General features: G+C 41.2%; 1 protein-coding gene and 1 long non-coding RNA gene across 2 annotated transcripts in view; one reads left to right on the top strand and one right to left on the bottom strand.

The window, feature by feature from the left end:
- Nucleotides 1-22,405, bottom strand: part of COLEC12 (collectin subfamily member 12) — a 181,709-nt gene that overhangs the window by 128,131 nt on the left and 31,173 nt on the right. The gene's annotated exons all lie outside the window — the stretch shown is intronic.
- LOC144315121 (uncharacterized) lies at nt 9,080-18,131 on the top strand. Its single transcript, XR_013380901.1, has 4 exons — nt 9,080-9,286; nt 9,862-9,982; nt 10,081-10,139; nt 17,521-18,131. It is a non-coding gene; the product is annotated as an uncharacterized LOC144315121 (long non-coding RNA).

Here is a 22,405-nt window from a genome sequence, read left to right as displayed (position 1 = left end):
AACTCCAACCTTCATTTTTTATAATTATCAAATATTTTAGAACTCTTTTCTAAAAAATAGTCAATAGTTGGGGCATCTGGGTGGCTCGATTGGTTAAGCATCTGACTCTTATCAGCTCAGGTCTTGATCCCAGGGCCATGAGTCCAAGTCCCTTGGTGGGCTCCACACTGGGCATGGAGCCTATTTAAATAATATTTTTTTAAAAATCCAATAGACAAGGTAAATGGTAATGGGGGGCATGGAAATCTGACTTTGGGGAACAGTATGCATGAAAATATGTATCTCAAAAATTCAATGTGGAACGTAGCACCACTACAACTGAAAAACAGTAATTCTCCTGCTCTCAAATACCCAATATGTGGCCACAAAGTCTGTCTTTCTCTAAAGCATATCTAGATCAATGCCTTTTGTCTCCTTCGAAAATATTACTTTGTGTACTAATCTTTATTTTAACCACTTTGTCATCATCATGAGATAAACACAATAGAGTTTCCCAAATGAATCTGGGAGGTTGGGGTTGTCTAGATAAAACATGACTGTTTGGCAGACAAGTGCTCACAAAGGGCCTGCTCTCATAATCTTTGTGTTGGCAAACAATGCTGTAGTATAACTTGGTTTGGGGAACTTTGTATAAAAATAGGACCCTTGACTTAAGATACAGTGTAAACAAACTGACTTCCTAAAACCCTCAATGGGTATGTGGTGAATGAGTGCTTAGATGCACACTCTTCTTTGTAAAACCAAATTTACTTGAAAGGTAATGTTTTTCTCTTCTCTAATTTTTCATGATATGTAGGGAGCCCAACCCCCACCCCTCTACCAAATACTTTAGTTATTGTCCAAATTCCTGTAGAATCCAAAGGGGAGATGGTATTCAACTACTGAGGGGCTTTGAATAAAATGAGATGTCTGTGAGGCCAGTTAGATTGTCAGTGGCCAAAAGTATGCATAAATTAGAAGTAAATGAAAATGATTAATAGAAATTTTCAGGGAGCAATCTTTTTATTTTTTTTTAAGATTTTATTTATTTATTCATGAGAGACACAGAGAGAGAGAGGCAGAGACACAAGCAGAGGGAGAAGAAGCAGGCTCCATCCAGGGAGCCCGATGCAGGACTCGATCCCGGGACTCCAGGATCATGCCGGGCCAAATGCAGGCACCAAACCGCTGAGCCACCCAAGATCCCGGGGAGCAATCTTTTTTTTTTTTTTTTTTTTTGAGCAATCTTTTTAACTAATTCTGTTTCCATTATACAAGTACAAATGCCTTTTCTGGTGACTTTAGAAGACTTAAAAAATTACTGTACTATACATAAATTTAATGAAAATAAAGCAGTGCCTTTTGTTATAGTGTACAAAGGAATAAACTCTATGATTTCTTTTAAAAAGTAATTTCCACTGATGAACTATTGTATTTGTGGCATATGCACAAACAATAAAAAGAGCTGGTGGCTAGATATACAAAACAAGGTCATTTTTCTGATCCCACAGAAATGACACCTGGGGAGTAGAATAAATATTGTTTACTTGAATTCATATCTTTCATTGAAATAATACTGACATCTATATACAGCTGATCTGTGAACAGTGCAGAGTTAGGGGCACTGACCCGCCACACAATAAAAAATCTGCATATAATTTTTGACTCCACAAAAACTGAACTACTATAGCCTACTCTTGACCAGAAGCCTTAGTGAGAACATAAACAGTCAATTAACACCTATTTTGTAAAATACATACTATATACTGTATTCTCACAATAAAGGAAGCTAGAGAAAAGAAAATGTTAAAAAAAAATCACAAGGAAGAGAAAATACATTTATAGTACTATACTATAAAAAATCCGTGTGTAGGGACATCTGGATGGCTTAGCAGCTGAACATTTGCCTTTGACTCAGCGCATGATCCCAGGGTCCTAGGATCGAGTCCCACATCAGGCTCCTTCAATGGAGCCTGCTTCTCCCTCTGCACGTGTCTCTGCCTCTCTCTCTGTGTCTCATGAATAAATAAATAAAATCTTGAAAAAAAAATCTGTGTGCAAGTGGACCCATGAAGTGTAAACCAAAGGTTTCTCAGGGGCCAACTGTATTAACAGTTTCTTTAAAAATATAGAACATACACCTTTTTGAAAACCATGATTATCTTTTGAGGATGGAGTGTTATAGCAGACATCTACATCCAAAACTACACATTTCTAAACTAATCAGAAAAAAAAACACTGTGAGTTAAAAAATAACTCTGGTGTGAGAGATTTTCTCTGAGGCTGGGTTGAGGAAAAATATATTCTTCTTATTGTTGTTTACAGTCTAAACAGAGAAACAAATACAACAGAGCTTGTCTTGAAGGCGACCTGCAGTAGAACCACTATAATAAAGCTTCCTCAGTAAACTCACACAGGGGTTCCCATATTGGGATGTTTTTCTAGAATGTGGTTAAAACCACCTTGCAGCCATGCAGGTGCGCCACTCAGATCTTCCCTCGATACAGAATCAACTATGACCCACCCCACCCCCAGCCACTGCACTTTCGGGATCTCCAAGTGTTCCTGCTGAGGCCACCCTGTCTTGGGTCTGCTCCCAGCCAATGATTGAGCATAGCGGGGACAGTAGATCAAGATCACTTCCCAACATGGAACACTTCTAACAGGCCACCTCTGCTCTCAGGCTTCCCATCAGTGTGGCTGAGACCATCTGGAGCTGCACTGTAGTCTGAGCTTCTCCTACTCAGCCCTTTCTTCCTCCTCTCTTTTTATAGGTGTCAGACCTGTATAGTCTGAAGGCTCTCTCTGGTCATTTTGGCTTCCTCACTCCATTATCCTTCATAGACATTTCCACTAATAAATCATTCACAGTTTTAATACTGTCTTGGTGTCTGCCTTCCAGAGTACTCAAATAAATGCAGACATCTTGGGCCCCAGTCGACATTCCTGTGGGAAAGTGGGATCCTGAGCTAACCCTGAAATACCTATAGCACACACAGAGATCTTTAAATGAGAATGTCTGGACCACATTATCCAAACACCTTGTGTTCTCCTGTTCAGACCTGGCTTTCCCTCTCTACTGTAAAACAGTTCACAGAACCTTGATATTAACTCTGGTTTAGGTCCAGCCAGCACACATCTTCTTTTTAAAAAACTGTATCCCCCCAAAAAAAATAAAAAATAAAAATAAATTAAAAAAAGTAAAAAAGTGTATCCCCAGAAATTATGTAACACTTTGAAAATAATATTGTTATTGATAATATTACTAAAAAACTTTGAGATATTTTTTATGATTTAAAAAAACTTTCACTTCTATAGTTTCATTTATCTTCTTTTATTCTCATGTCAAATATGTATGCTATGTAAATCATTTATTAATAGAATATGTAGGACACCTGGGTGGCTATGTGTCCAGCTCCTCATTTTGACTAAGGTCCTGATCTCAGGGTTGTGGGACTGAGCCCTGCAATGGACTCCATGCTAAGTGTGCAGCTTGCTTGAGATTCTCTCTCCTTCTGCCTCCCCCACCTCCCTCTCTAAAATAAATAAATACATATATATAAATATATATATATACATACACATATACATACATATATACACATACATACACACATATATACAAATATATGTGTATATATACACACACATATATATACATACAATATGTATGTATTTTAAATGAGGCACTTACTGCCTTTACTTGCATTAGGAAACATTAACTACTTAAAGGGACAATGCTGACATTGAATAAAGTATTAATGAAATTACAAGAACTTTCTCTTTATTCATTGTGGCAAAATACACATAAAAATCACCATCTTAACCTTTCTTAGGTATACAGTTCAGGAGTGTTAAATACACTCATATTGACTGGCTTATTTCATTAAGCACAATGTCCTCAATGTTTACCCATGTTGTAGCAGGTGAAGGACTTTTTGAGAAACTCCTTCATTGGCTTCCAGGGACATCATTCCTTCTTGGTTCTGTTCCCACCTCTAAATCATCTTTTCACTCCATTTTACTGGATCATCTTCTTCCATCCATGTCTTTAAAGTAGACATTCTCCAGAGTTCTGTCTTTGGCCCCTCATCCTCCTGGTAGGTGATCATATCCACTCTTCATGGTTTTCACCATCATATATGTTCTGGTCACCTCCTCTCCTGTGGACTTCAGACTCACATCTGACTGACGGCTGAACACTTCTACCTCGGTACCAGAGGACCTGTGGTAGGCTGATAACAGCCCCCAAAGAGATCAATTCCAAATTCCTGGAACCTGTAAATGTTACCTTATTTCAAAAAAGAATCTTTGCAGACATTAAGGATTCTGAGATGAGATTATCCCGGACTACCTGGGTGGGCCCTAAATACAATCACAAATGTTCTAATAGGGGAGAGGCAGAGAGAAATTCGACAAATGCACAGAGAAGAAGGCAATGTGAGTGACTACAGAGGCAGATGGAAGTGAGGGGGCCCAAACCCAAAGAATGCCAGTAACCACCAGAAGCCAGAAGAGGCAAGCCACAGATTCCCTCCTAGAATCTCTAGAAGAGACTAACATCCTAACATCTTAATTTTGGCTTAGTGAAAACTGATTTTGAATTTTTGGCTTCCCAAACTATAAGAGAATAAATTTCTGTTGTTTTAAAAAACAAAGTTTATGATAATTTATTTTGGCAACGACAGGAAACTGAGAGTGCTGTATTAATTACAGCACTTCAACAGAACTACTGTAACAAAGTACCACAAACTGCAGGACCTACACAACAGAAACTTGTTCTCTCATGGTTCTGGAGGCTAGAAGTCCAAGGTCCAGGGATCAGCAGGATTGATGCCTTCCGAGGGCTGTGATGGACAATCTCCTCCATGCCTTTCCTAGCTTCTGGTGGTCTGCTGGCAACTGCTGGTGTTCCTTGGCTTCTGACGTATCACCTGATCTCTGCCTTCCTCTTTACATGGTGTTCTCCCTCTGTGGATGTCCTCTGGGTCCAGACTGCCCCTCTTTGTAAGGACATCAGTCATATTGGATTAGGGCCCACCCTAATGACTTCATCTTAATCTGCAAAGACTCCATTTCCAAATAAGGTCATAACCACAGGTACTGGGGGGTTAGGACTTTAGCATCTTGAGGGGACACAATTCAACACATAACTTGTCTATTCTCTAATTCCTCAAAATTCATGTCCTTCCCACATGCAAAATACACTAACCTTATCACGACATCCTCCAAAGTCTTAATCATTCCAGCACCAACTCAAAGTCCCATTTCTCATCATCTAAATCATCCAAATTAGTTATTGGTGAGACTTGGGTTAAGATTCATCTTGGAGCAAAAAATTCCTCTCCAGTTGTGAAACTGGACAACTGGTTATCTCCTTCCAAAATACAACAGTGGCACAGGAATAGGATACACATTCCCATTCCAAAAAAAAAGGAGTAAATGGGAAGGGGAAAAGGGAGACTATGTTATCCCAAGGAAGTCAGAACAGTAGTAGGGTCAATTCCATTAGATTTTGAGGCTTGGGAATAATCCTCTTTGGTTTGATGTTCTGTCCTCCAGGCCCACCAAGATGGCAGCCCCAACCCCTCAGCCCAAGAGAGCAGCTCAGCCCTCTGCAACCAAGGAGGTTGAGCCCCCAGATCTGTGCCCTCAGGAGCCATGATGGTGGTAGTAGACCTGCTGATCTCTGAATTGCCTTCAGAGTCATTTTTTCCTTTTCTTGAAGGATAACACACATTCATGGCCAAATAGCTCCTATGACCCATTTCCTTCCTACAGAATCCTAGAAGTCTGACAGCCTTCCCTCATTTCACCCCATCTCTGGCCCCTTTAGTCCAGTGGCAGTATTCCTGCTGAGATGGTTGACACCCTAGATGTCCTCTGCACAGTACATTTTCTTGTTTTTTTGTTTTTTTGGTTTTTTTTACAATATAGATAGAGAATTTTCCAAATCTTCAGGTCCTGTTTCTTTTATGCTTAACAATCCCTTCTTCAACTGATCTCTGTCCTCTCACAGTTTGCTATAAGCAGCAAGGAGACACTAGGTCATGCTTTCAACACTTTCCCAGAAATCTCCTCAGCTAAATATCCATGTTCATCATCTACAGTTCTACTTTCCAGCCAAGAGAACACAGTCAGCCAAGTTCTCTCCCACTTTGTTACAAAGATCGCCTTTCCTCCAGTTTCAAATAACATTTTTCTCATTTCCATCTGAGTACTCGCAAGAAGCAAGAAGCACCTTTAGCATTCATATTTCTAGCAACAATCTGTGCATAACGACTTACATGTTCTCTAAGGAAATGGACGCTCTCTCTATGGCTCTCCTGTAGTCCTCACCAGAATCACTTTTAACATCCACATTTCTACCAAAGACTCTTCAAGGCAATCTAGCAAGTGCCACAAAACTCCTCCAGCCTCTACCCATTACTCAATCCCAAAGCTACTTCCATATTTTTAGGAATTTGTTACCACAGCACCATACTTCCTGGTACTGAAATCTGTATTAGTTTCCTAGGGCCACTGCCATAACAAAGTATCAAAGACTGGGTGGCATAAGCAACAAAAACTTATTCCCTCATAGTTCTGGAGGCCAGAAGTCCAAAATCAAAGTATCTACAGGGCTGGTGCCTTCTGAGGGCTGTGATGGAGAATCTCCATGACTGTCCTAGCTTCCAGTGGTTTTCTGGCAATCTTCCGTATTCCTTGGCTTCTGCTTCATCACTGTAATCTCTGCCTTCACTTTCATATGATATTCTTCCTGTGTGCATGTCCTTTGTATCCAAATCTCTTTATGAGGACACCCAACATAATTGGATTAGGGCCCACCCTATTGATATTTTATTGATTATCTTCAAAGGCCCCATTTCCAAATAAGGTTATATCCATAGTACTATGAGTTAGACTTCAACATCTTTTGGGGGGACCATAATTCAATCCATAAATACCTCAAATTCAGCATATACAAAACACAATTATTTACCCTCCTTCCAAAAAGCATTGTTACTCTTCTTACACTCCATTTGTGAGATGGCAACATCACCACCACTGACCTATTCAGAAGTCTTATTAGAGTTATCCCTGATGCCTGTTTTCCTCTAAACTCCATGCTAAATACTGCCTGTTTTACCACCTAGGTATTTATGTATGCATTTTTAATATCAATTATATTTTATTTAACCCAGCATGTCCAAATCCAAAATATTATTTCAATATATAAGAAAATTTTTAGATGAAATTGTTTTTTTCATATTTATTTATTTTTAGTATAATTAACGTATAGTGTTATGTCAGTTTCAGGTGTATACATACTGAATCAACAATTCTATATTAATTAGTGCTCATCACGATAAGTGTATTAATTATTATTATTCTTAATCTCTATCACCTATTTCACCCATCCCTCCACCTACCTTCCATCTGGTAACCATCAATTTGTTCTCTATAGTTAGGAGTCTGGTTTGTGCCTCTTTTTCTTTATTCATTTGTTTTGTTTCTTAAATTCCACATCTGAGTGAAATCATATGATATTTGTCTTTCTCTGACTTATTTCACTTAGCATTATATTCTCTAGCTCCATCCATATCATTGCAAATTGCAAGATTGCATTCCTTTTTATGGCTGAATAATATTCCAGTGTGTGTGTATGTATATATATATATGGATGGATGGATATATATACATGTATGTACATATGCATATGTGTGTATATATATGTATATACAGACACACATACACACAGTACATCTTTATCCAATCATCAATGGATGAACACTTGGGCTGCTTCCATATCTTGGCTATTGCAAATAATGCTGCTATAAATATAGGGTGCATGTATATCTTTGAATTAGTGTTTTTGTACTCTTTGTGTATATACCCAGGAGTGCCATTGCTAGATTATAAGGTAGTTCTATCTTTAACTTTTTGGGGAACCTCCATACTGTTTTCCACATTGGCTGCACTAGTTTGCATTCCCATTAGCAGTGCACAAGGGTTCCTTTTCTCCAAATTCTCACCAACACCTGTTGTTTCTTGTGTTTTTTATTTTAGCCATTCTGACAGGTGTGAGGTGATACCTCATTGTGGTTTTGATTTGCCTTTCCCTGATGATGAGTGACACTGAGCATCTTTACATGTGTCTGTTGGCCATCTGGAAGTCTTCTTTGGAGAAATGTCTGCTCATATCTTCTGCACATTTTAAAATTGGATTATCTGGTTTTTGGGTGTTGAGTTGCATAAGCTCTTTATATATTTTGGATATTAACCCCTTATTGGGTATATCATTTGCAAATACCTTCTCCCATTCAGTAGCTTGATTTTCTGTTTTGTTGATTATTTCCTTTGCTGTACAAAATAACTTTTTATCTGCCTAAGTATTTATTGATTTTTTAAAAGATTTATTTATTTATTTATTTATTTATTTATTTATTTATTTATTTATTTATTCAGAGAGAGAGAGAGGCAGAGACACAGGCAGAGGGAGAAGCAGGCTCCATGCAGGGAGCCCGACGTGGGACTCGATCCCTGGTCTCCAGGATCACACCCCGGGCCGCAGGCGGTGCCAAACCGCTGCGCCACAGGGGCTGCCCTATTTATTGATTTTATCAGCATCGCTCAATATCTCCAGCTGAAGTCGTTAGGTTAAGGGCTCCTGCAACAAACTTTTAACTGATTTCCCACCCTCTAGTCTTACACTTCTCATATTTGCCCTCCTTTCTTCTGAGCTCCTTGATTATATGAACTATATCTCGTTCATCCCACTGGCCTCATACAGAACCTATAGAAGACACTCAAGTAGAAGACACTCACTCAGAAAATGCTGACCAGTGAACTCATTCAAGAAACTGTGTTATAAACAACGCTGAAACTATACCATTTGAGGTCTTCTTTAGGATTTAGAAATAAATTCTCCTATTGAAACAAATGTTATGATAGTATTTCTGAGAGTGGGATTTTACCAACCCTTTGGTAAAGGGTACATCCTAAGTATTAGTTAAGATGGTGTCTTATACACCATAAGCTGAAAAGATAGTTACATCATAAAGGAAAGATATCACCTTGGGCTTTGTCACTCACAGTGTCTTGCTCTCCCTTCAGCATCTGTAATATCTGCACATCGCTCTGATTAGGCACTTCATTACCTACTGCCTTACACTCTTCTCTATTTTTTAAAAATTGTGTCTTCTCTGACACCTAAGTTGCTTGAGAAAGAGAACAATATTTCTGAATGCCCCCACTATTTGCGGTCTAGTGTTAAAAAGAAGAGATATGGGCATTGATCATCATTCATACAGATTGTGTTAGAAAGGTAAGACCAACTTTGTGCACCATTGTTTCCAGTATATATGATTTATTCATGAGAAAGAGAGAGAGGCAGAGACACAGGCAGAGGGAGAAGCAGGCTCCCTGTGGGGAGCCCAATGCAGGACTCAATCCCAGGATCCCAGGATCACACCCTGACCCGAAGGCAGATGCTCAACCACTGAGCCACCCAGGCGCCCCTTATATATTATTTTAGATTAGAGACTGGGTTCTGAAAACAGACAGACTTGGGTTTCAAACTTCTTCCACCTACTAGCCTATAACATTGGGTAATTTATACAAACTCTTGAAGCCTCAGCTTTTGTATCAATAAAATGGGATCCCTCCCTTTAGTATCTCTTTTATAGGACTATCATAAGGATTTGCTCAGATAAGCCATGTAAAGTATAACACAGTGCCTGGTACATATAAGCACTCATGGAACCGTGGTTATCAACACCAATATTATTTTTTATTCCTTTAAGTTCTAGAAACTTCCTCTTTGGCAGCAGTGTCTTCCTCCCCCTCACCACCACCATCAAAGAACATTTCTTAAGAATTTTGGAAATCTTGTGCTTCCAGGTGTTGGCTCTGGCAGGATTCTGTGGGAGTGCAGACCAGCTGATACTACCACTGACAAAACCAAAAATTTTCTCAGTCCAAGCAAGGATCCAAAGATTGGATCTCCAGGACTAACTTACAGGTTTGTTTGTTTTTTAAATTACTGTGTTCTGCCAATATGGCTTTTTGCTTTGTATTTCTCTTCCACTGAACTTAACATCTGTTTCTTATGCCACACAGGCACCTAAGGGCCTTTGAACCAAATTCTTCTAACAGGAACACAGGCTCCTTTAGCAAGGGTAAGGACACTGCCCTTGTCCCACCAAACAGTGCCACTCAGAGGCCCACCATCAGAAATCCTAACCCATGGGAAACTGAAGCTAATATATTCAAAACACATCACTCTAAAAAGCAGCAAGAAACTAGAGGGTTTATTATTATTATTATTATTATTATTATTATTATTATATACTGCCAAATCCATCTTTTGATAAACAGTGAACTGCTGAACAATAGAGAGAGAGGTCTCTGGAATTTGGGGGTTTACTCCCCCCACCTTCCCCTACTTAAAAGTGACGGTAAATTTAGCCAGCAAGAATTCTGAATCACTCTTATATGATCAATGTCACCATGCTTATTCTGGACATCAGTAAGGACAGGAATATGTTAGGAAACAAAAGCACAAGATCTATATCTGGCCACATTGGAGAGCTCTACAATTTGCGAATAAATCAAGAAAGGAAAGAAGGGAAAAAGAAAAGGAAGAAAGAAGAAGAAGAGTGAAATTATTAGGCCTTTTCTCTCTTACCAACACACCTGAATAGCACAGACCAAACACCTGAGCATCCCCCACCTCACTCTATCCCTTACACTTACATCAGCAAGCCCAGTAAGCTCTGTCTATACACCCCAAGCCCTATTACTTCTCAAGGACTACCATTCCAGTCAAAGATACCATTACCTTTCATCTGGTCTCCTAACACACCTCCTCAGGTTTCCCTGCTTCCACACTTACCTCCACACCCTCCATACCTACTAATCACTTTTTCATAAAGGAACTATCTTATGAGATGCAATTCAGACCACGTCACTTCTCTACCTGAACCCTACAAAGGTTTTCCAAGACTCCAAAATCCTCCCCATGAACGCCAGGTCTTAACATATTCTAGGCCCTCCCACTTCTTGACCTTATCTCCTCCACCTCCCTGTCATTTTATTCTAGCAACATCTGGCTTAGTTTTGTTCCTAGAACACTCTAGGCTGTTTCCACCTCAGGTCTTCTTACTTACCATACCCTCAGGCTATAATGCTTCCCCCCAATCACAGCATCCATCATCATTTCATCTCTATCACTGTTCCTTTTTTTTTTTTTTTAAGATTTTATTCATTTATTCACAAGAGAAACAGAGAGAGAGAGAGAGAGGCAGAGGGAGAAGCAGGCTCCATGCTGGGAGCCTGATGTGGGACTCCATCCCGGGTCATCTCCCTAGTCTTCCACCCTGTTTTTTCTTCATGGCATCTGTCACTATTTGAATGATTTTCTCATTAGATTATTACCTATCCCCTCAACCTACCTGGGGACAGGTGCTTTCTATCTGTTCTCCACTGTACTCCCAAAGCCAAAACAGAGTCTGGCACATAATAGATATTCAATAATATCTCAATAAATAAATGTGGGGCCAGTGAGATTGGCCAGAAAGGGTTTCCTATATTCAGGATTTTTAGTTTTATTTTCAAAGAGATGAAGGATATATATGTTGGCTGGAATCATACTTGAAGATCCTGATGTTCCTGATCTTACGATGCCCAAGTACCCCCATGACCCCCACAGGCAGGGCCACCTTTTACAGTCACAGACCACACATCATCATTCAGATGGTACTTGGGAGCCAAACAGAAACAATGTAAAAAATCAATTTCCCATTCCATGACTGTGTGGTAGATAAACGGAAAGCTACACTGGAAGATAAACAGAAATATAAGGCACCATGATGCCAAAATGTTATTTTGAAAAAGAAAGCACAACCTATTTTAAACGACATAATACTTAAGTGTATCAGGCATACCCAGGCAGGGTGTGAAATCAGACCATATGTCAGCCCTCAGGTGGGATTACGAAGCACGTGGCTGAAGGCTGACTGGTTTAAGAGGGCCTTGCAATACATTATACAGAGCATTTTTACTACTTTTCTGAATTGAACTTAGCCACAGAATTGAGAGAAAACATCTGACTTCCACATTTACCCTGTCTCATAGAAGTGGGCATGACAACATTAAAATCCAACAGGCACACTGTGTCTATACTCCATCCAAATTCTCACTGCAGAACTACACTGTTGGTGTTGTGTTGAAATCTTATTGAAATAAAACATCATTTATTTCCATCTTGCACACTGCTTAGACCTACAACTTTCATACAAAACACAAACCCCTTCCTGGTCAGGAAACCCTGGGGAGTTTGGACCAACAGTGTGCTATGAGCAACTTGTACTCATAAGCCAGGCCCACACAGATGAAACACTTTGCACAAAGACAGAAAAGCTGCCCAAAAACCTCTGGAGAAATACTCAATATTGGCTGGACTCTCCCTTCAGTGCCGGAAACAGCAGAATGACTTCTAAGTTACCAGTGATCTGTTCTCCACATCACTGGAGCCTTCCCACACCTCAGCTCAAGAAGGTCACAAACCCACTTTGGGTTAAATGCTCTCACAGCTTACTGGAAACCCACTGATGGCTGATGCAGTGTTTTGAGAATAAACTATGTAATCTTCGAGACTTCCAAAAGGCACATTTTCTCTTCCAACAAAGAGCAGATTCTGACCAAAGTGTGGGTTGTGGGCAGTGGTAACCCCTTGGCTGCTCACCTTTTTGATTATGGAGAGATCCCACATGAGGATGAAAGGCTGTTGGGAAGGCAAGATCAGCTTCCCAGCCAGAAAATAAAAATAAAATGCAAGTGGTAGGTAAGAGCTATGCAGATATGGACACACAACACACAGCTCTTGAGACTGCAGTTCCCTCTCTCTGCTCAAGTGGTCAGCCCTGCTGCTTCTCTGAAGATGAACCTGGGAGCACCTTCAAGTTCTTCAAAGTTTCTCCACTTTTTGGCAGCAGTGTTTTCATGGGTGTTTTGTTCAGAAGGTGGTTTGCTCAAGTCCCTGGAAGTTTTTCCCTGGCAAGGATCAGGATGGCTAGGTGACTGCTCTCCCTTAATGAGCTTTAATTAGATTATGTTTAACAGCATGGACTGCCTAGGGAGGCACGCTGACGTGTAGACAAGGAGTGGCTTACCCTGTAAATTAATAGGCCTGACTGGGATTATGGAAGCTAGCTGTGTAAACGCAAATGGAGCCCCCTAAGCCAACAGTCCTTGGCCTGCTGACACAGCTGCACCAGAGTACCCAGTCACTGGAGCGCCAAAGGATATTCAGTTACAGTGAAGAAATCATAACAAAGACAGGAAACAGATCAGCACACTCTGGATTTAACACCCTCCCTGGGGAACTCGGCTGATTTCTAGGCTGCAGATGTTTTTAACTCTGCCTTGAAGAATGTCCATGTCACATGCTCAAGCCAATGGAGTGGAGTACAGTAGTCAAGCAAGACTTACATATTCAGAAAGGGGACCAAAATTATGTTGATTAGAATTCATCTCTGAAATAGAGGTGGGGCAACTGTTAAAAATCCATAAACTCCTTGGGTGGATTTGCTGAGCTGTCAGGAAATGGATGCCCAGCATTTATGTAAAATGAGGTGCAAATGAAGCCAACTAGACTCTTCCATGGAGATCCTGCTGGTCCCGATGTGGGCTTTCTCAGCTGCTTCCTCATTATTCTCAGTACTCTGTACCAAGTAGAGGAGAATGAAAACAAGCCTTCTTCATTCAGCATTTTTCAACATCACTGCCAACAAAAACGGGATCCTTGACTGTTCAGAGTTCATGATTAAGGGGGTGGCATATCTTACAGGCAGGATATAGGTCATTTTTCAAAAGTTACAGTAAGTTTGCAGAATTAGAAATTTATCTTTTTAAATTCTTCCGACTGAGTTACATAAATACGTCTAAGGCTGCTTAAAGATGTGGTTTGCCAGAGGTACCGCATTTTCTTCGTGGCAAAGGGACCAGTTGTACTCTGCCAGGAAGAGTTCACGCAAGAGAAGGACTATGGATGTTAGGCAAACCTCAAGCCCAAGAGTTGGAAAAAGAGAGAAAAATGTTTGGATCTCTTGTGATTTTTTTTGGGGGGGGTCCTATTTGCAGTTATTTTACTCTTCTAAGTTTCCCTTATCTATAAAGTGAATAATTTTTAAGAATGCTCTCAGAGGACCCTGTCAAGACCAAAAACTCTATCAGTAATTTCCTAACTTAACCTTGAAACAACCTGCTGAGGACATATTTTTGTTTCACTTGTTAAAAAAGCAATGATCATTTTAGCTGCTACTGAATGGAGTTTTGTGTTTTAACAGACACAGATTTCTGGCAATTTAGAGCAATTTCCTTTCTCCACCTGAGCTTGCAAACTTATTCCAAAAACTGAGAAGATGTGAAGGTGGTGGGGGATGAGAGAGGGGAGCAGCTGCCAGAAGTATCTGGGCTGGCCCTCTCTGCAGCCACAGGCATCAGCAGATGGCTGTTCCTGATGGCAAGGACCAACTTTCCGAAGGCAAGCATTCACTTCTGTGAATGGGAGGCAATTCAGGACAGAGGGGCTGGTAGTGACTTATGTGGCCAGGACCACTGTTGGACAGTTCCACCTGTTAAAAAGCCCCTTATTTTGGACTTCTCTCATCTATGTTCCTATCTGAAGAATTTATGAGCACAGATTTTCTCCCCACATGATCACTCCCTAAGACTTCTCTTTTCTCAATTAAGCCATTTCTCCCAACTTCCTCTCTACTCTACCACAGCACCTGGGAATTCTCACTTCCAACAGTGGGAACTCAAAGAGTTCCTACTTATTATCTAAATAACTGGAGGATAGAGTTGGATCACCCAGATTCTAATTCTAAATGCGGTACCTCTGGCAAACCAATATTCTAAAATTGATTGTGGTGATCACTGCACAGCTTGGATGGATTAGGGACTTAGGTATGGGTAGAGAAATTCTTAAGAGGTGAAGGATGCCAACAAAACTGACCCTGCCCTGTCAATTTGCTCTAAGTCTGGAAGGTCATATGTTGTCTGTTCTTCTTTGGAGTTACATGGGGCCCTACCACCAACGTCCCCTTTTAAATGAATGACCACCTGGAAAACTGAGCATGCACAGTGCCTGGTACATATTATGGGATGAATTTATAAGTGAAATCATAAATCAGACAGCTTTTCTCACTGGGAGAACCTGACAGGATGAAGGGGCTGAACGCCTAGAGGAAACAGGCCAGTGCGTGATACGTAAAACCTGAGTGTGGATAAGAGGGGCATTTGAGATAGCTCTGTCTACCTTAAAACTCTAAGGCCAAGTCCATGTCAGGAGAACCAAACCAGCTTCTGCATTCGTAGGGCATCAAGTATCACCTTTGTGCTAGAATACCTTTGTTTATTCTTTTCTCTACCTTCCAGAAGCTTCATGGAAGTAGAGCCAGGGCCAGGATACAATTTCCTGACTCTCCCATGCCTCTCAGCTATGAGGTAGGACAGTACAGGAGAGAAAATAGATGCTGAGGACCTTCTCAAAGGGGGATCATTGCTCATAAAGTTGGCTCTAAAATCAACCAGGAAACCTAACAAAACTCATGTGTTCGACACACAAATTAGTTTATTGGATCGTCTCTCTCTTAACTATCTTATTTTTCAGTAAATCCTAATGACCTCCCCATACCTCCCAGGGGGAATGCCCTGAGGTTCTTCCCTTAAAGTGGACAAGTGATGAGTGATGATTGATTAACTCGCCAAATCCTTCACTTAAGAACTCATCAACAAAAAGAAGAAAATAGACTCAGCTATTTTGATTTGGCAGTGAGCTCAAGGAAACAACATCAGTAAAACAGTTAAGAATGTTTTTTGACAAGAGACATCATTTACAAACACATGGAATCCCTCTGCTGTCATCCAAGAATAAAATCCGGACTGGCCCCCACCTATTTTTATTCTTCTTTTTCCACAGTCACTTGGGATGGGCCATAGGAGAGATCAGGATTCTTCATTTACTGTATGCCCTAAGGTTTTATGGACTTTGTCTCACCTTTTGAATCCATTCCCCCAACACTGCCCCAAGTTTCATTTTACGCATCAGCAAAAGCCTCAGCCAAAGGGGAAGAAGTTTTCTTCCCATTGGAGTAAAATTCAGGAATTTATCTGTCTTAAGGTCTGGAGTCAAGCTAAATTATGTTACCTGGGGATATTGCCAAAATATAGGTCTGTTCTGTTTTGAATCATGAAACCACTAGTGGTAATCTTATGTCCAGATATTTGAGATTAAAAACACCAGTACATCATGTATGTTTTACAAAAGAGGTTTGCCAAATATGCTATGCCTTCAACATAGCTTTCCTGGTAATCTGAAAACTGACCTTCAACAAAAAAAGGCAGGTGAGAAGCACAGAACCAACTCTATTTATGAGGAAGTGTTTTCTACACACAATAGTTGAAAGACCAACCTCCCCCAACATTTCCCCAGTAGTTTGCCACATATATACTGTCCTCTTTCCTTTCTTGGTCTGCAGTGTCCACTGGTCACTGTCTCCTGGGTTACACGACAGAAAGGGGGCACTGTCTGAGACCAGCACATGACTGGGAGAGTCAGTGAAGGAGTTGAACAGTATTCAATTATTACAGGACTTTGTTTTAATGTCTTTATGGTCATGTTTCTATTTGTGAAGGCTTTTTCTTATTTTGTTGGTTAGGTGATGAATTAATTTTGAGGAAAGGTTGGTTGGTTGGTTGGTTGGTCGGTCAGTCAGCTCTCTTTTGCTGAAAGCTGACTCACTGCTCTCAGTCATAGTCATAGGGCAAATGGATTCCTGATCTTTCTTCAGTGACAGAAACAAAACAAAACAAAACAAAAACAAAAAACAAAAACGTGCAAATAATCTGAATCTACCCAAAGGATATTTTTTTTTCTTTTCCAATAGTTCAAAAAAACAAAGCCTTGAAAATAGAATATAACTGCCCAATAGAAATACAGTAAAAGGCACACATGTAATTTAAAATTTTCTGGTAGCCACATTTTTTAAAAAAGTGAAAAGAAACAGGTAAAGTTATTCTTAACAATATATTTTACTTAATCCAACAGATCCCAAATCTGTACAATCATTTCAACATGTAATTAATATAAAAATTATGTTTTACATTCTTTTTTTTTTTTCACATTAAGTTTTCAAATCCAGGTGGGCTTTAGATTCACAGCATATCTCAATTTGAACTAGCCACATTCTCAAGGGCTCAGTAGCTACACAAAGCTCCTGGCTACCACACTGGCAAGCTCAGATAGCACTGTCCTGTACTTTACCACCTTAGGGAGAGGAGAACAGGAAGGTTAATCAGGTCTTCTTTTCCATGTAGTGGGCAAGAATGAATAGATGAATAGATGTCATGAATAGATATGAAATATAAATATAAATAAAACACCAGCGCTAACACCACTCTCAGGTCATCTCAGTTCTATCCTCTTTAGTTCATATGAATCACCACTGTGCTATAGCAAAATAATTCAAGATTTCTTTCTTTCTTCCCTTTTAGGGTAAAGGAAATATGAATACCCAATAATGAAAGATGGGTGCAGCCACTTTGGAATATAGTCCAGCAACTTTCCAGAAGGGTAAACACAGAATTGTATAAATATGATTCAGCAACTGTGCTCCTAGGCACATACCCAAGAGCAGTGAAAACATACAACCATGGCAAAAACTTGCACAACCGTGTTCACAGCATTATTCATAAGAGCCAAAAAGTAGAAACAAGCCAAATGCCCATCAAATGATGAATGAATAATCTAGACACCAGATCTATACACCAGAATATTATTTGGCAATGAAGAAGAGGCAAGTACTGATATGCTCTACAATACAGACAAAACCAGAAGATATGATGCTTAGTGAAATAAGCCAGAGAGAAAAGACCACATATTGCATGGTTCCATTTACATGGAACATCCAAGGACAGGAAAATCAATAGATACAAAAAGAAACTTAGGGTTGCAAAGGAGTAGGAGGAGTTGGAGGGAAGTGGGGAGCAATCCCTAATAGGTATAAGGTTCCTTTCTGGGGTGATGAAAATATTCTAAAATTGATTGTGGTGATCACTGCACAACTGCATACACTAAAAAATTTCCAATTGTGTATTTTAAATTGGTGAGTTGTATGATATGTTAATTATATCTCAATAAAGCTATTATTAAAAAATAATAATTAAATAAATAAATAAATAAATAAATAAATAAATAAATAAAAGACTGGGGTCCCTGCACACCAATACACATTTTTATCAAGTGCTCATATGAGACCACATGGGACCACACATATATAGATACAGAGGCATCCTACCAATACAAACAAGGTTGAAATGTTGAAGTATGTTTCTTTTATTTAAAGGTGACAAAGTAGAGCAGCTCCAGCTTAATTTCTCCTTCGCCAGAGTGTATTAAGAGAAGCAAAGTGCAGTATCTTAGACTGAAGCCCTCCTGGGCAACAATGAAAAAGCCAGCTCTTTTCATAAGACGAGATGGTGAGGGGAGTTTGAGGGTACGGTGGCGGCAAGTTCTGCAGAAGCATAGGCTCACGCTGTGAGGCCACTCATTCCTGCATGTCCCCTGTCCTCCTAGGCAGTTCAGCCCTCACTCATCACTTCCTCTTCCTCAAGTTGGGTTTCCAAAATGAGCTTCCTACCTTAGAGCTAGCCTTCAGCATCAGAACTTCCAGAAAGTGATTCACTTACCAGTGGCAGAGTATTATCCTCACTGATTGTTCATTTCATACTTCTCTTATCATGTTTTATTTTAGGCTTGGCTTGCTTTTGCATTATTTTCCCCCCAAAAAACAAGTTTCCAAGACCACACTGGCACACAAGTGAAATTAATAGCTGCTTAGTAAGAGCTCATTATTGGTACCTGACCATACATGGCTGCATTTAAGACATCTGGCAATAACCAGCCAAACCAAAAGATCTATTCAAATCAAAAAAGTAATAAACCACACACAAAGCAAAATAATTAGTTGCCTAATTGTCTCAACGCAATGAAAGGCAGTGGTCTGGGTCCTAAGCGACCAAATGCCTGGATTCCTCTGCTGTGCGGAGCAGGGGCTGTGCTGTGCAGCCACCTCCCTTGCTGACCTCTGAGCCTCGGTGCCAGATGCCATCAGGGACCACAGTGAGAGACAGCAGGCATCTGGGAGTCACAGATTACAGTGTCTCGCTCACTTCATTCTGATTGTCACGTGTACATTACCCGCCTTTTCACTGGTGACAGCTACAGCCCCTGCTCACTGCCCCTCTCTTCTTTCTGTTGCACACTGCAAAGTAATACCACGTCAATCACTCTCAATACTCCTTTTGCCACACAGACTGCTCTGTTAAAACACTGTCAGAGATGGGTTAATGTTTTTAAAAGATTTATCTTTGGAGAGAGAGAGAGCAACACACACATGCACAACTGGGAGAGGCAGAGGAAGAAGGGGCATCTCGGGCCAGCTGTGCGATGAGCAGGGAGCCCAGCATGGGGCTTGACCTCAGGACCCTCAAACCACAACCTGAGCTGAAGTCAAGAGTCAGACACTTCAGCAATTCTGCCATCCCTGCGCCCCTCAGAGATGGCTAAGTTTAACTGAATCAAGTCTAAATTCGTTTGCCTGGTTTCCAGCTCGCTAGCCTGGCTCCAGAAGCGCCTCCCACCGCAGCCCCAGTGCACCCCCAGCTCCGGGCGCCTTTCCTCCCAGCCCCACTTGTGCCCTGGGCTAGGCCCGCGTCTCCTCCCCCGGGGCCCCGGACTGCTGCGATGGCTCTGCTTTAGCTTCCTGATGGCCTCTGGACTCCCCCTCGCCACAGACAGCTACTAATACACTCACTTGCATTTTTGCTGTTACCTGTGAGCAAATTTGGCGGTGGTAACTTGCTCTTAACATCCTGAACCAAGGACCGAGACTCATTATTCTGAATCCTGCAAGGCACCTAGCACATATTAGGAGCCTAAGCGACACAGCGGCACCCCTGCTTGTGGCCAGTGTTTCCTGCCCCGTCCCCACCCCGGGCCATTTCCCCAGGAAGACAGGTACTTAATGCTCCTTGATTCCCTGGCTGTATCTTGGTTTTGTCTCTGCCTTGAGACTCTCTCAACGGACTGCCTAGGGACTTCCTCATCTTAATGCCCCTCTGCATAAACAATCATCCTTCTCTATTCCTCTGTCGGATCACACATTCCTCCCCCATCCCCTGCAGAATCCGTAGTGACTTCAGAATCTAGGTCCTCTATCTATCCTCCATTTCCTTGCAAGTATCTTTCAAACTATAGTATGACTATGTTGATTTTTTTCTCCTCCCATTAGACCAGGAGGACCATAAATACTGATGCCATGTCTCAGCAATCCAGTCCCAGACTCTAGCAAGGGGGTTAGGATATAATAGGTGTGGAACAGTCTAGGATTTTATTCCATGAGCCCTCATGGAGGGCCCAAGACTCATGCAAACTTCCAATTCCTAGTGAAAGTTAACTCTTTCCAGAGAATGTGGCTGAGCAGGCAAAGAGGGCCTCAGCCCCACAGCCCAGGGAAGCCAGTTCAACCTCCAGCTCTGCAGACCACTGTTACTCTGGGCACCTCCATTTAAAGGCAGCTTCTCCTCAGACGGCATTCTCTCTCAAGTCCCTTTAAAGATGGCCCCTTCTCACCTGCTTTCTGGAAAAAAAGGGGAGATAGGAAGAGACCTCAAGAAAACCGTTAATTACAGAATGTTTGTTTCACACTCTCCTCTCTGAGCTCCTGCCCCACATCTTGACACCTCCAATCCTAGGAGCCTGCCATCCAAAGCTCCTTGAACTTCTCATGTCTCTGAAAGACGAATCTCATAAACAACAGCTTCAAGGACGACAGTGAGATTTTAGCAATCCGATTAAACAGTGCACCCCAAGGTGCAAGGGACTATTAGGAGCCTCCATCCTTTCTAAAACTTCCTGGTGTATTTGTACTTCACAAGAGGTCTGTCATCTTAATTAAGTTTCATAGAAGTAAACTAAATTCAGGTGAAGCAAAAGGACGTTCCCTCAGTCTTTCTGAAGAAGCAAACATCTGGTCCTACCTTAGAGATTTTTAGGTGCTTGAGGGCAGGTCTTTGCTTCGTTCAGTCTTCTTCTGACACTAGACACTCTCTGACCTCCTCCTCCCCAGAGCCAGCTCCAATTTGTCTTCATCCTTCTCAGACCTCGCCACTGCTGTCTTTTCCTTCTCCTGGATCTGAGTCTGTGCTGTAACTGTTCGATGTGGGGTCTGAGCCTCTGCCTTCTCTGAATTCAACTTTAGAAAATGTTCTTTGTCCATACAGAGGCAACTTTGGGGAGAGGCCTGCCAGATCGTGAGCTAAGGTAAGGTTTAAGACAATAGCCTGGGGGCGCCTGGGTGGCTCAGTCTGCCTTCCACTCAGGTCATGATCTCAGGGTCCTGGGGTCGGGCCCTGTGTTGGGCTCCCTGCTTAGTGGGCCTGCTTCTCCCTCTGGGCTCCCTCTGCTTATACTCTCCCTGTCAAATAAATATTTTTTTTAAAAAGACAATACCCTGAGTACCATGCACATCATAAGCACACAAAAACACCTTACTCTTCTCAAATATTTGTTGAGCTGAGGAACTGTCCTAGGTACAGTAATGAACAAAACAGACACTATCTCTGTCCTCACTGAACTTACAACATGGTTAAGAAAAAAATCTATTTAAAAAAAGTAATTACAAGGATGCAAGGGTTCACTCACTCTCTTCTGCCTGCAATCCCTGTCCTCGAGGACTAAATCAGATGACTGCATATCCCCAATGTCAAAACCTGCAGCACACGCTGCTACCTCCAGTTCTCCCCAGACCTGGGTCTTTCCCCTCCTCGTCCTTCCTTCTAGCACCCTGGAACTTCTTCAGCTATCTCCAACTGTGGGTGTACCAAAATCCACCCAAGTGCTCGGCAAAGGGAAAAAACAACAAAGACTTTCAGTTTATCAAAATCCACCTTTTCTAGGTATTTGCAATTAAAATGGAAATAAAAGTGAATATTCTTTTTTTTCTTCTTTACTTCATTCTAAATGCTGACTTATTACCAATTTTGAAAGTGAAATTAACTATTTACGGAGGCAGAGAGGGAAGGAATTAATTTAATAATATCTGGGATCCCTGGGTGGTGCAGCGGTTTGGCGCCTGCCTTTGGCCCAGGGCGCGATCCTGGAGACCCGGGATCGAGTCCCACATCGGGCTCCTGGTTCATGGAGCCTGCTTCTCCCTCTGCCTATGTCTCTGCCTCTCTCTCTCTCTCTCTCTCTGTGACTATCATAAATAAATAAATAAAATATTTAAAAAATAATAATAATTTAATAATATCCCACCTGGGAAAAGGACCAGCTCACAAGCTTTGAAAATATAAGTATTCCCACTTTACATAACCA

This window comes from Canis aureus, chromosome 6 (genome assembly GCF_053574225.1).
Source record: "Canis aureus isolate CA01 chromosome 6, VMU_Caureus_v.1.0, whole genome shotgun sequence".
NCBI lineage: Eukaryota > Metazoa > Chordata > Mammalia > Carnivora > Canidae > Canis > Canis aureus.
Note: the sequence above shows the minus strand (reverse complement) of the source record. Positions and strands in the feature narration are given on the sequence as shown.